Below are 14,523 nucleotides of genomic sequence, written 5' to 3' on the forward strand. Positions count from 1 at the left end.
GTCAAATCTTAAGTAACCTTCAAACAGCCTACATTAAAAATGGAACTAAATGAGCCTCGTTTTTAGAGTGTTAAATTTGATGCCAACTTTTGAAACAAAAGGTTGAAAAGGAATTTCCACACAAAACCCCTAGAGTCCCTTTAGATCAGAAAAGAAGAGAGAAGTCGCGAGGCATCAGTATTTTTACAGCAATAAACAAGTGAGTCCTACCCTGGCCATTGAGAAAAGTGGCTGAATTTTGGAGTAAAAGTGCTGAATTTGTATCAGTTTCGAAAGAATTATACTATTTTTCTGACTTAAAGAAAAAGTTATACAGTTGTAAAGGTCGGAGGAAAATGTACTGAATTTAGTATAATTGTACCACCCATCTCAGTGCTTTAGGTGTGTAAGAATTTTTTGAGGCTCACCTGTGAAGGGAAAATATATCAAAATAGCAGTAAGAAGTCACTAATTTCATGAAGAATTTAGGGATAATATGGAAAAATCTATAAAAATTTATTCTAGGTTGGCCCCACTTACTTACTATGTACCACCTGGTTTTAGCAGAGACCGTGGAGGGACCTATAGAAACTTATCTTCCCACATCGGTACGCAAGAAGATACATCGACCATTCTTTAAAAAAGAATTCAATAGGGGAAACAAACAAATATTCATTTCAGGATACAGTTTTTTTCATCTTATAGTCCTGTCCAGTGGTACTATCGAAGGAATTTACATAATAGCTTTGCATGTAAATTCGCAAAAGATTGACCATGATGTTTAACATTGGCATTATAAATTGCCGTGCGGGGAAAAACAGGTTATGTTCTTTGTCTTTCAGCCATGTTCCACATTCCTGTGAAGTCAATTAAAATCACAAAATATGGTGAACAACAACGATAAAGGTATCTATGGTTTTTTAAGCGCTTGCATTTCAAGCAGAAAAACCCAACATATGTTCTGAACAGAGAAATCAACAAATCACCTTGGCACTAAATTGTAATTTCACAAACTGGACTTGTGTTTAAGAGTCGCGACCTAAACCACTGACTTACTGTGTTGCCAACGCGGTACAATTGGGCTTTTTTGGTTAAACTTAGAGGTCTTGGTGCGAAACAGTGCATTCGAGAATTTCAAGATACAAATTTAATTTCGCGGTATATTTTGACATATTTTCGTTTTATGTGCTTATTAAATACAGAAAACAAGTATTTATTAACGAAAGTAAGGAGAAACAATAAAACTCAAAACAAACAGAAATTATTTCATATATGAAGGGTTGCCCCTCCTCAAAACCTTGTTCTTTACGTAAATGCTGTTACCCGTTTTAGAAGAGCTTTCTATTCTAATTAAACGGCCCCTATGTTTCAGTAGCCGTTCTAAAAATAGGCCAAATAGTCAAATTTCAGCGTAAAGAGAAAGGTATTGAGGAGTGGGCAACCCTTCATATGCGGAATCATTTCCAGGGTCGCTTCCGCGGGGATTATTTTCTGGCAATTGAAACACACGGTAAAGAGTACACGGATAATTACCCTGGAGCATCTCTGCATGTGGAATTGAGTTGGCAAAGAGAATGTAATACAATTAAAATAATATCGTATAGGAATTCATTGTTATTGTCAATGGATCCTGAGTACATTTCGAATCAATTCCTAAACATATTAACCGCACCAAATATCAAAGATTGTTCTCTTGCAATATAAGAAATAAGGCAGCAAGAATAATAGTGAAATATATAATAAATGTAAAAATCATCAGTGCAAGCTTTGTTTCTAAGGCTACTCAATTTTAGACAGATAAGGGACTATCGAGTGGAAATGTTTGTTTACGATTGTTTGCACAATCTAGTCCTGGATACTATAAATGAGTTTTACCGTTTCGGAAGTTCTGTTCATGAGCATGCTACAAGAAGATGTGATAACTTGGTTGTGGATATTCAAAGTAGTGCGAGATCCGGTTTTACTTTGAAGCATCTTGGCCCTTCTGTATGGAATTCACTGCTATGATTGTTAGGGTGGATGAGGCACCAGCAGTTTTAAAATATATTAAAAGAGCATTTCTTGGGGAATTTTTTTTTCGGGAGAGGGGGATATGAATGGGTTATTGGGCAAGGTGGAGGAGTTTACTGAAGAGGTGGGGGTGGATAGAGTTGTACTTGGATGGGGGTTGTTACTCTAGGGGTGTTGGGAAGAAGGTGATTGTTTTTTGTATTTCTCGTTTGTCTGTTTTTTTTAATGCTTAATTAGCTTAGAATGCTTCTAAGAATGTTTATGTATGCAATCGTTGCTCGTAAGGAAAAATAGGTTTTTTTCCCATCGTAAGATTTATATCTGTAATGTTTTATATTTTGTTTATTAAGTTAAATAAAGGCAAGTCAAGTCAAAGTGTTTTTGATTCGGGGGGTCTTTTTTAATCACCAATACAATGGTCTGTCTTTATTTACCATTCAATTCAATGAAATAAATATTCTGACAAATTTACAATGAAGAATTTTTTTTAATGTGTAGCAATTTTATTGGAATATAAAGGTTCCCTGAGAAAAACTTATTGATAGAAAAATGAAATCTAAAAAAAAACATTGAAAGAAAAAGAAATCCTGGAGAGAAAACTCATTGAGAGAGAAAAAGCCGTGAAAGAAGAAAAAAAAATGCCTTGAAAAAAATAACAAATCACGAAGAAAAGAATCTGTTAAAGTATTACGTAACACTGATATATATTTAGAAAACACCTTAATCAATTTCAAGTTTTGCGGTTGTTCTTTTCTTTCGCACAGAGAAACATACATAAAAGTTCAATTTTTGTCCGTTTTTCCTTTGTTTAACTCAGTAATTTGATTACTTATGTCTTTTAATTTACGTCCCCTTAAATCTATTTTGAAATAAGGTAGTCTATTATCTGTGTCCTAATGTGCTTCAGAATGCAACGCACTACCACGTGGGAGTGTACCCATGGCAACTGGTAGATTTTTTCGAAAATCTACTGATAACTTATACCAAATGACTTTCTCATTGTTTCCGGTCTTACAGGTTTTTAATCCATTTTAACCCGACATTGTCCACCTGCTGCACAAACTAGCAGACTTTTGAGGCATTTTTTTGTTAATTAAGGGGGGGGGTAATAGGGTCAAAAAACATATTTATAACTAGTGACCTCTCTATTTTATACTACTGTCGAGCGAGTATAATCATCTCTGAAAGTGAACTGAAATTTTTCGTTATTAATTTTTTTTTAATAGTATCTATTTCACGTTATGAGCCAGCTACTAATGAACAATAATGGCAAAAATAGCGTTCCCTATTTGTTTAGTTTATCGATATATTTGTCCCTAAGGGATGGGGAAGTGAGGCGCAAGTGCGAAAGAGTAATGAATGGAGAATCTAATGGTATATTTCCTTTATTTTCCTATCTTAGTTCTTAATATAAATATTCTTAACCAACATTTACATGATTTAACATTCAATATAAAATAATATATCAAAACTTGCAGAAGGGCCATTTGTCAAAGGCAAAAGGAGTAATTAGGTGGTAATATGCTATATCATTCTTTTTGGGCGTTAGATGAGTTTCTAACGTTATTTAAATGGAACTAGTATGATTTTGTTTCACATTACAACCTTTAACACACAATCATTAATATGTTCAAACCACCAAGCGCTCCAGCTAAATTTTACTTTTTATTTATTATGTTTAATTTTGTCTTATTACTTTTCATATTAACTATATTTTTGCATTATGTATTTTGCGTTAGGTACATTAACTTCGCTCAATATGCCGCTGGTCCTGTATCCAGTTTACTCATTGCGTTAAGTCCAGTTTACACATCTAATTCATCGTTAACTTCGGGAATTCAAGAAACTAATTGAAGGAGCAAAACCAAACTCGAGGCCTGAATTGTATCAAACAAAACTAATATTTTGACTGATTTGCTATGTGTGATTGCTTCTTCATGTAGCAGAAGGAACTTTGTAGCTAAATCGTCTGTGGAAATAAAAATGCGTTAAGTGAAAATTTAAAAAATGTTCAGGAGAAGCAAAAAACTTTTTTGGATAATTTCCTTTCATAATTCTCCCAAGCAACTATCGTTGTTTCCTGACCATCTCATGGTGGGCTTTGTTTGAAAATTAAATAAAAAACAAGTTTTTTTTAAATGAAAATAAGGAGCAACGTTAAAACTTAAAACGAACAGAAATTACTCCGTATGTGTTAGGGGCTTTTCCTCCTCAACGCCTCGCTCTTTACGCTAAAGTTTGACTCTTTCTCTTAACTCTATTTTTAAAACAGTAAGAAACTTTAGCGTAAAGAGCGGGAAGTTGAGGAGGAAAAGCCCCTTTCACATACGGAGTAATTTCTGTTCGTTTTAAGTTTTAATGTTGCTCCTTACTTTTATTTGAAAACTTGTTTTTTATTTAATTTCAGAACGTTTTTGAATTAATGCATGTTTTGATCTTGGCTCTCCGCACATAAATAATTAAAACAAAATTTGCATATTAATCGATTGCAATTAATCGGAAGATTTTGAGAAAAAATGAACGAGGGAGGAGGCCTAGTTGCCCTTCAATTTTTTGATTACTTAAAAAAGCAACTAGAACTTTTAATTTTTTACAAACGTTTTCATTGGTAAAAAATATAAGTAACTTACGAATTAACTTACGTAACGAACTTCTATATTAGTATGTCTTTATTGCGTATATGAGGGGTTTCAACCCTCGTCGATACCTCGCTCTTTACACTAAAGCTTAAATTTTGTCCCAATTCCTTAAGAATGACCTCTAAATTACAAAGGCCGTAGAATAAACAATTGAAATTACTGAAAAAGGCTTTAGCGTAAAGAGTGAGGTATAACGAGGAGGTAAACCCCTCATATGCGTGATAATTTTTGTTCGTTTTAAGTTTTAATGCTGCTCCTTACTTTCAGTAGAAAAAACTTTTCATGTTTATTTTTTCATTGTTTTTTTTTCAAATAATGCTAGAAAATCCTGCGCCCCTTCATTGAAATTCTCTTCCTCCATGAGAAGTTTCTCCATGGAAATATCCTCCCACGTAACACCCTCCTCAAATCTCCCCCTAAACAAAAAAAAAACCCTGAAAACGTCTGTACACTTCCCAGTAACCATTACTATTTGTAAACACAGGTCAAGGTTTGTAGCTTGCAGCCCCACCCACGGGGACTGGGGGGGGGGAGTAAGTCGTTCCTAAAGACATAGTTATTAGTTTTTTCGACTATGGTGAATAAAATGGCTATCTCAGAATTTTGATCCTGTGACTTTTAGGAGAAAATGAGGGTGGGAGGGGGCCTAGGTGTCCTCCAATTTCATTGGTCACTTAAAAAGTGCACTAGAACTTTCAATTTCAGTTAGAATGAGCCCTCTCGCGACATTCTAGGACCACTCAGTCATTACGATCACCCCTGGGAAAAAACAACAACAAAAAAACAAATAAACACGCATCCGTGATCTGTCTACTGGCAAAAAATTGTGAAATTCCACATTTTTGTAGATTTTGGGTTTGAAACTTCTACTATTAGGTTCTCTGATACGCTGAATCTGATGCTTTGATTTTCGTTAAGATTATATGACTTTTATGGGGTGTTTTCCCCTATTTTCTAAAATGAGGCAAATTTTCTGAGGCTCGTAACTTTTGATGGGCATATCTGATCTGGATGAAACTTATATATTTAAAGTCAGCATTAAAATGCAATTATTTTGATGTAACTATTGGCGTCAAAATTCCATTTTTTAGAGTTTTGGTTACTATTGAGCCGGGTCACTCCTTACTACAGTTCGTTACATCGAACTGTTTGATTTTCGTGGGTGTGGAAGAGTCGTGCACCTTGGGCTTTTCGAAAAGTAAACCTGGTCGAAAATTATTACATGATTTGAGGGAATTACATAATTTAAGATATTTCGAATGTGCAAGATGAAACATGTATTCTGATTAAGCAGAACGATCGGGCATGAATGAATTTATTTAGTGATTCAACTTACAAAAAGTATTTCACTTTCTATTCTAAAGCTAAACACTATGGACAAAAAGAAAAAGAAAAAAAAAAAAAAAAAATTAGCCTTACGGCATTTCACGACTAACAAAGAGACAAAACTAAACATCTAAAATAAACTACAAAACACATAATTTTGTACATACAATCTAACTAAACAAGAGAAAACAAAAACAAAAAGACAAACTAAATAATACACAATGAATTCCGTTATCAGACATAAAAAAAAATCCACATATTTTTTTTAAAAAATAAGATTATAACCCCAAATCCAAACGTTTAGTTTTTCTTATGTATTTCAGTAAAATATTTCTAACATTCCTAAATTTAAAAATCAAATCAAGATTAAACGGAAAAGGAACATTGATACTATAAAGGTGAAATATTAATTCTAAACGTTCACGAGCATAAATAGGGCACTCAAAAAGAAAATGGGAACAAGTTTCATTTACACCGCAAAGGCACAACTCCGTATCAATTTTGTTTATTCGGTGAAGAAAGAAATTTAGCCTGCAATGACCCGTAATAATCTGCGTTAGATGGTAGGAGGGCTGAACTTTGCAAACAGCTAATAAATCTTCTGTTGAAGCAAAAAAGCGAATTGACCAAGAACTAACTTTATTCTTAAATTCTTCATACCATCGTCCGTAAAGTATATTTTTCAATGCCTTTCTATTAATATGAAAGGTTGAAGTATGGATTTCTCGTACTGTCGAAAGGCCTAAGATATCTACTAATGATTCATCAGTGAAAGTACCATGATTGGATGAGCGTTTAGAAAGGGGGAATTCAGGAGAAGTGAAATTTGGCCAGTGACTTGGACGGCCTTTTTTCGCATAGCGCAATGTCGCTAGCTCAGTCGCTCGGAAAGAAATTGGCAGTACCCCAGCAATGGCCGTAATTACGTCATTTTGGGCAGATTTTGAGATTATTATCATTGAAGTTCTTTGAGCAGACTGTAGCATTTGTAAAATATTTTTCTTTCTAAGAGCTGAAAACCAAACTGATACCCCATACAAAATTGTACTTTCTATAACTGATTTATATAATTTTCTTAAAGCTTGTGGTTTGAGACCCCATGTCATCTTCGCTGCACAAAGGAGTCTCGTCGAATACTGCTTTGCAGCAGTAACTCGGGAAGAGACATGATCAGTCCATAAAAGTTTCCTATCTAAAATAATTCCTAAGTAACGGACTTTTTGTTGTATATTAATTTTTTCTCCTCCAAAAAAAAGATTTACAACAGGAACTTTGTGTTTGTTTGTGAACAATACAGCTTCTGTTTTACGTTGGTCGAAAGTAAGTTTGTTTTCTGCAGCCCACACTTCAAACTTCTGAAATATTTTTTCCGCCAAATTTTCTAAAAACAGAATATTTTTACCTGTTAAAATTACAGTGACATCGTCAGCATATGCCTGAATCGTACAATTTTCACCAAAATCCATTTCTAAAAGGTCATTTATGTTGATTAACCATAAAAAAGGAGACAAAATTGATCCTTGCGGACAAGACTTTTCCAACTTCCGGGATACATCTTTTCCATATGATACCGTCCTATCTGATAAAAAACTTTTCACTAATCTTAACAATTGAGTTGGGCATTTCTTATCCTTGAGCTTTTTTAAAATACCTGGATGCCATGCATTGTCGAATGCTCCTTTAATGTCAAAAAAAAGGCAAAGTGTGAATTTCTTTTCCTCTTTATTTTTCTCAATAACGCTTACCATATTGTCAACTGCATCTATTGTACTTTTACCCTTACAAAACCCAAATTGTCTTTTAGGAACCCAACAATTATCCAAACTAAGTTTATCTAATCTATTCATAATAATCCGTTCAAAAATTTTTCCGATGTTTGACAACAAGCTAATCGGGCGATAAGAACCGGGGTTACCATCATTAGTTTTCCCTTTTTTAAGAATTACTATAATATTTGCTTGTTTCCAAAGGACAGGAAAATATGATGTCTTTAGGCAACTATTAAAAAGCTTCAACAAAGTAGGTGATAAAACATTAATATTTTTCTTTATAGTAAAATTCATTATACCATCAGGTCCCGGAGCCTTCATGGGTTTGATTGACTTAATAACATCCTGTAAAATTTCCATGGTAATAGGTTCCATTTTATCCTGATTTTCACTAGAGATATTTTCTGTTTCATTTCTTATCAACTTTTGAGCAACACTGTCATTAGAATTATCATCTGACGAAAACCATTTACCTAGAAGTTGTTCTCCAGCCTCTTTAGGTGAATCTGTCATCGACCCATCTTGTTTTAAAATATGAACTGGGAGAGTTGCAGAGCCTTTTAACTTGCAAATTTTATTTATAGTGTTCCAAGGGTCCAAACTAGCTTTTTCTTCGCAAAACTTTTTCCAATCTTCCTTTTTCGCTGCCAAAATTTTCGTTTTATAATCTAGATGTGTTTGATTCTTTATTTGCTCGCTTTCAACGGTACCAAGTCTCTTATAGACCCTTTGAGCATGTCTGTACTTCTTTCTTAAATCTGTCAAATCTTGGTTCCACCACCTTGCATATTTGCTTTGTTTGTGACTATTTTTAAGAGGGGTCGATTCCTTAGTTGCTTTTTGCATTAAATTCTTAATTTCATTAGCAGCACAATCAATTTCCTCCACCGAGGACATAGGTAGAGAATAAATGTCATCGATTCCACGTAATAAAGTAGCACTAAAAGTATCCCATTTAGTTTTCTTATAAATGTATCTTGGCTCTTCAGTTTCAAATATGGGAAAATTAAACTCCAAAGTAAATAAAATATACGAGTGATCCGAAAGAGAAGGGTATTCATCAAGAACTTTCCAACACCTTACACTTTGAACAAGATTAGTACCTACAGCAGTAACGTCTGGGCTAGTTGTATTGCGTAGCCCATACGTTGTCTCACTAGGATCATTCACTACTAACAATGATTTACTAGCAAAAAAATCTTCAAGCTCCTTGCCTTTCTTGTCAGTTTGACTGTTACTCAGCCACAAAGGGCTTTTAGCGTTAAAATCCCCCCCAACAACGTAATTAGCAAAATGTCTGACCTTGTCTAAACAACTGATATTATCTGTCAATCGCTGCACCGAAGGAGGACAATATACCGAACAGAATGTCAAAGTTCTACTGTTCAAATAAACTGAGACTGTCACACATTCATTAGACGAGAGGTTATGGTGTACGTCAGCTTTTAGACTATTTTTCACTAATACGGCAGCACAAAAAAATTTCTTATCTGTGTCAATTTTAGAGAAACACTTGTAACTATATGGAACACATGATATTTTACAGAATTTATTTACATACGGTTCTTGCAACAGAACTATATCCGGTTTCAGTTCTTCTATTGTTTTTTGCAACTGTAGGGCTGCTGAATAAGAATGTTGCAAATTAATTTGAAGCACTGTTAAGTTATTCTTATCAATATTCACATCTCGAGATTGAGTCAATTAAACTGGATATTATTCTTTAAACGAGCAGTTAACTTCTTTGCAACCGAGCATTTGCTTAACTCATAGGCAGCATGCCCATCTGACTTAAGTTTGTTTTTTTCGCAAGCCCGGCAATTTGGGCGGGACGAAAAGGACTTGTCGCAATTTTTATAAGTGTGCGGGCCCATGCACCATGAGCATACTTCGTCCGCTCTACAATCTGTCTTCCGATGACCGTATAAGCAACATTTGCTACATCTTATCAAGTGTACATAGTCGTCGCAAGAGGCAAGGATAAAACCGATCCGTAAGCCTCTTTGGGACAGTATAAATTGGCGGATCTTTGGACTCACTTCCACAACAACTTTCCTTTTCGACGCGTTTTCAAGAATGGTGATGATCCTGAAGCTTTCCCCTTCGTTGGCCATCCGCTGAATTTCTGGGTTACACTGCAGCAGGTATTTTTCACTTTCGTCTTTGACCTGAGGGGAGGGAGCCCCATTGACTAACATTCTTGGAAAGTGCTTTTTCACCTCTTTCGGTTTGTACTTCGTGTCCGACACTTTCTCTGTCAGTACTGACATGGCTGCCTCTAGCTCCCTTTTCGACCCCAATTCCAAGATGACTCTACCTTCCTTCGCCGGAACAACTTTCTTCACGGAAAAATCGGAATTTTCTCCTTTGACAACTCTGCTGATTGATTCCGTAACTTGCATGGCTTCGTCAAAATTCATACGGTTTCGTTTTTCCACAGATACAGGCTCCAGAATCACAGAGAATGTTTCAGGACCCTTGAGCGCTTGGGCATAAGACGCCTGCTGGGGTGCGGGTACATAAATCTGTCCATTTTTTTGCGATTTTATCCGCTCAAGCTCTTTCTGGAGATTCACAACTTCATTCAGACGGGAATTTTCGATTCGGAGGAGTTCAATGTTCTCTTCGATTGTTCGTTGGTGAAGATATTGGATTCTGCTGCATATTTGGGAGGCATTAAATTTGCCACCGGGGACTTTGAATGACCCTATTACGTCCTTCAACATATCCAGCAGCACTGCAACACTTTTTTCATTCATGACAGTAAGAGACTCCAACGATTCGTGATCAGACGTCTCTAGGGACGATTTTACTTTGGACATCTTCGAGTAACAAACTAGGTATCCCGATCACGGTATCCCGTTCACGGTTCAGCGTCTAAATGAACGCCATCTATAATAACTGAAATTAGTAAGAATCTAATAATGTCAACGCCAAAAAAAAATTAGTTAGTTATTTCAAAAGATAGCTTCAAACAAATGCCAACTTTATGGGCAGATCTTAGTAAGGTAGGTTTAACCTAGCCCACTTAAGCATCCACAGATACACTGTATCAGTCAATCCAAGAGAATCATTGTAATCCAAATTTAATAATTTTCTCACTGTTTACATTCAGACAAACTTACTAAACTCCTTCAGACCACGATCGGGCATGCCTTATATAAATATTAAATAAAAAACAAGTTTTTTTAATTGAAAGCAAGGAGCGACATTAAAACTTAAGACGAACAGAAATTACTTCGTATATAAAAAGGGCTGCTCCCTCTTCAACGCCCCGCTCTTTGCGCTAAAGTTTGACTCTTTCTCTCAAATTTACTTTTTAAAACAGTGAAAAACTTTAGCGTAAAGAGCGGGGCGTTGAGGAGGGAACATCTCCTTTAATATACGGGGTAATTTCTGTTTGTTTTAAGTGTTAATGTCGCTCCTTACTTTAATTTCTGAATGTTTTTAAATTAAAGCATGTCTTGATTTTGGCTCTTCGCACATGAATATTTAGAACGTAATTTACATATATATTTTTTTCGCTAAATGGCTTTTTCTTAGTTTTCATCTGACGATTTTGAGAAAAATAGTGTGGGGGAGGAGGCCTTGTTGCCCTTCAATCTTTTGGTTACTTAAAAAGGCAACTAGAGCTTTAAATTTCTTACGAACGTCTTATTAATAATAAATATACGCAACTTTCAAACTAACATTCGTAAGGAACTTCTATAACCGTATATTTTTATTACTTATGTGAGGGAGTTTTCCCTCTCATTAATACCATGCTCTTTATACTAAAGCTTAAGTTTTGTCCATATTCTTTCAGAATGCCCCCTGAATCAAAAAGCCGTAGAAGAAATAGTTGAAATTATTAAAAATACTTTAGCCTAAAGAGCAGTTATTTAGGAGGAGATGAACCCATCATATGCGTAATAATTTCTGTTCGGTTTGTTTTAATGCTGCTCCTTACTATCAGTTGAAATTTTTTTTTCATATTTATCTTTTCATTGTTTTTTGCTTTAAATAATATTAGAAAATAGCTCCTCCCGTAGCTCCTCCCTCGGGGACTGTGAGGGAGTCAGTCGTCCCCAAAGACATAGTTTTTAGGTTTTTCGACTATGCTGAACAAAATGGCTATCTCAGAATTTTGACCCGTTTACTTTGGGGAAAAATTAGCGTGGGAGGAGGTCTAGGTGCCCTCTAATATTCTGGTCACTTAAAAAGTGCACTAGAACTTTTTTCCGTTAGAATGAACCTTCTTGCGCCATTCTAGGACCACTGGGTTGATACGATCACCCTGGAAAAAAATCAAACAAATAAACACGCACCCGTAATCGGTATTCTGGGAAAGAATACGAAATTCCACATTTTTGTAGGTAGGATCTTGAAAATTCTACAGTAGTGTTCTCTGATTAGCTGCATGCGATGGTAAGATTTTCGGTAAGATTTTATTACTTTTAGGGAGTGTTTCTACTATTTTCCAAAATAAGGCAAATTTTCTCAGGCTCGTAACTTTTGATAAGTAAGACTAAATTTTATGAAACTGATATATATTAAATCAGCATAAAAATTTTGATGAACCTATTAGTATCAAAATGTATTTTTTAAAAGTTTCGTTTCAAACAGTTCGTGGTAACGAACTGTAGTAAGGAGCGACCCGGCTCAATAGTAAACGAAACTCTAAAAAACGCAACTTTGATGCTAAAAGATACATCAAAAGAATGGGATTTTTATGCTGATTCTAAATATACAAATTTCATCAAATTTAGTTTTTGTCATCAAAAGTTACGAGCCTGAGAAAATTTGGCTATTTTGGAAAATGGGCGGAAACACCCCCTAAAAGTGATAGAATCTTAACGAAAATCGTACCATCGTATTTGGCGCATCATAGAACCCTATAGAAAAATTTCAAGCTCCTATCTACAAAAATGTGGAATTTCGTATTTTTTGCCAGAAGACAAATCACGGGCGAGTATTTATTTGTTTGTTTTTTTTTGTTTTTTTTCCCCAGGGGTCATCGTATCGACCAACTGCTCCTAGAATGTCGCAAGAGGGCTTATTCTAACGTAAATGAAAAGTTCTAGTGCCCTTTTTAAGTGACCAAAAAAGTTGGAGGGCACCTAGGCCCCTCCTACGCTCATTTTTCCCAAAGTCAATGGATCAAATTTTTGAGATAGCCATTTTTTTCCACATAGTTAAAAACCTTAATACCTGTGTCTTTAGGAATGACACTCCCCCACAATCCCTGGGGGAGGGGCTGCAAGTCACAAACTTTGACCAGCCAGTGTTTACACACAGTAATGGTTATTAGGAAGTGTACAGACGTTTTCAGAAGGATTTTTTTGGTTTGAAGGGTGGGGTTGAGGGGAATGGGATACGTGGGAGGATCTTTCCTTGGATAAATATGTCATGGGGGAAGAAAAATTCAATGAAAATGGCACAGGATTTTCTAGCATTACTATAAAAAAAACAATGAAAAAATAAACATGAAAACGTTTTTTTCAATTGAAAGTAAGGAGTAGTATTGAAACTTAAAACGAACAGAGATTATTACGCATATGAAGGGTTCTAAAAATGTTTTAGCATAAAGAGCGAGGTATTTAGGAGGAGATAAATACCTCACTCGTTATGCTAAAGTATTTCTTAGTAATTTCAACTATTTATTCTACGGCCTTTCTGATCCAGAGGTCATTCTTAAAGAATTAGGACAAAACTTACGATTTAGTGTAAAGAGCAAGGTATTAACGAGGTTACAAACCCCCTCGTATACATAATAAAAATATAAGAATATAAAAGTTTGTTACGTAAGTTAATTTTTTAGTTACGTATATTTTTTACTAATAAAAACGTTCGTTAAAAATTAAAAGTTCTAGTTGCCTTTTTAAGTAACCAAAAAATTGGAGGGCAACTAGGCCTCCTTCCCCACCCCTTATTTCTCAAAATCGTCTGATCAAAACTAAGAGAAATCCATTTAGCCAAAAAAGAATTAATATACAAATTTCATTTAAATTTATTGTGCGGAGAGCCAAAATCAAACATGCATTAATTCAAAAACGTTCAGAAATTAAATAAAAAAAAACTAGTTTTTTTAACTGAGAGCAAGGAGCGACATTAAAACTTAAAACGAACAGAAATTACTCCGTATATGAAATGGGTTGTCCCCTCCGCAATCCCTCGCTCTTTATGCTAAAGTTTGACTCTTTGCAACAATTCTACTTTTTAAAACAGTTAAAAGCTTTATCGTAAAGAGCGAGGGATTGCGGAGGGGACAACCCATTTCATATACGGAGTAATTTCTGTTCGTTTTAAGTTTTAATGTTGCTCCTTACTCTCAGTTAAAAAAAAAAACTAGTTTTTTTATTTAATACTATTGAGCCGGATCGCTCCTTGCTATAGTTCGTTACCAGGAACTGTTTGAAAACCGGTATCTAGCTTTTTTTTTTTTTTTTTTACTGATATATCACATAACAACTTACGTATTCCAGCAGCCGAAATGTCTGGCTTTGTCATCTTTTTTATTTCAGTTCAAAAATAAAAGGGTTCACAGAAGAAGGCGAGTGGGGTTACTTCCTTATAGCAAAAAATGAGCAAAATCATAGAAAAGAAAAAGCAATCTCAACGAAAATTATATAGGTGTCCTTTGACCAGCGGTTTGAGAAAAAGCATAGCCTTCCTGACCAACTGTGACAACAAGCCATGGTAAGAAAGAAAGGAAACTAAAGTAAGAAAGAAAAGTATTATACTAAAAAGTAATAAAGAAAGAAAATAACTTTAGCTTCTTTCTAAATTTTACCGAAGCAAGAAAGCAACTAAGAAACAAA

General features: G+C 35.0%; 1 long non-coding RNA gene across 1 annotated transcript in view; it reads right to left on the reverse strand.

The window, feature by feature from the left end:
- Positions 1 to 6: 6 nt before the first annotated feature.
- LOC136036012 (uncharacterized) overlaps positions 7 to 14,523 on the reverse strand; it is a 29,811-nt gene continuing 15,294 nt past the window's right edge. Inside the window, exon 3 of the long non-coding RNA XR_010619601.1 lies at positions 7 to 3,958. This is a non-coding gene — a long non-coding RNA (uncharacterized LOC136036012). The remainder of the gene's footprint in view (positions 3,959 to 14,523) is intronic.

This window comes from Artemia franciscana, chromosome 15 (assembly GCF_032884065.1).
Source record: "Artemia franciscana chromosome 15, ASM3288406v1, whole genome shotgun sequence".
NCBI classification, from domain to species: domain Eukaryota; kingdom Metazoa; phylum Arthropoda; class Branchiopoda; order Anostraca; family Artemiidae; genus Artemia; species Artemia franciscana.